Source organism: Chrysochloris asiatica, unplaced genomic scaffold (assembly GCF_000296735.1).
Source record: "Chrysochloris asiatica unplaced genomic scaffold, ChrAsi1.0 scaffold00202, whole genome shotgun sequence".
Lineage (NCBI taxonomy): Eukaryota > Metazoa > Chordata > Mammalia > Afrosoricida > Chrysochloridae > Chrysochloris > Chrysochloris asiatica.
In genome coordinates, this window is record NW_006408720.1 from 3,078,296 (window position 1) to 3,079,553 (window position 1,258).

Consider the following 1,258-nt stretch of genomic DNA (forward strand, 5'->3'; position numbering starts at 1 on the left):
GGATCGGACATTGTTTCGTTCTGCTCTGCATGGGGTCGCTATGAGTCGGGTCCGACTCAATGGCACCTGACAACAACAACAACAACAACTATACTTCCTATTGTTTTTCTATCTTCTAATTCATTTATTTCTGCTTCAATATTTATTATTTATTTTCTTCTTGGGGCAGTAGGCATACTTTTCTGGTCTTTTTCTAATTGTTGGAGATGTGTGTTAATGTGTTGATTCTGGCTTTTATTTTTTTAATACTTTATATTATGAATTAAATGAAGGTTTAATGCAGACCATCAATTTTATATTCCACCTATCATATAGTTCGTTACATTAATGGTTGCAATCCCTTCCAATTAACTGCATTTATCTCTATTCACTTTAACTCCCGCTATCTTTCCTCTCTGCTAACCTTCCTCTTGTATGTTGCCTCCCTGTCACCCATGTTAACATGTGTCTACCATTTAGCCCATGAATGACTCCCCACTCCTGGTGTGGCCCTGTAGTATAATACACTGGACAGCAAGGTTGGTTTGAACTGCAAGGTTGGCAGTTTAAATTCACCAGCAGCTTATTGGAAATCTTATGCAAGTTTGCTATGAGTCAGAACTGACTTGAAAGCACTTAACAACAACCATCGTAGGTGGTTTCTTTTATCAAGCAAACATTTAAAAAAGTTTTTACATCAGTGTTCTCACACAAAAAGGTGTTTCACAGATTCGTCATTATTCTTCAACATTTTGTAGTATTCCATTATTTGTATGTACCAAAGTTTGTTTAACCATTCTTCTGTTGATTGATATTTAGGCTGTCTCCATCATTTTGATATGTCTCTTTTGGATTGCATACTGAAGCATCCTTTTTTCTTATCCATTATGCCCTTTATGCCTCTTGAGTAGTGCATTTAATCCATTCACATTCAGTGTAATTATCGATAGTTATGAGTTGACTGTACATTTTTTTTTGTACATTTTATTTTGGTGCTGCTGCATTCAATTCTTTGTCCCACATAATTTTCTGTACTGAGTTCATTTTATTTGTAGGCTTTCTTTTCATTCCCATTTCTGTTGATTAAATCTTTCTGATTTCCCTCTCTTTTTATTTTGATGTGCACATGTATTCTTTTTCTTTGAGGCTACTTTGCAGTTTATTAATGTTGTCCCTGTTTTGAAAAGTCTTTTTTTTATCATGAAATCTACTTGATTTCCTTGTTATTTGGAAGTTCTGTATCTGCACTATTCCCTCCTTTTGCTCCGTAGTTGACTTC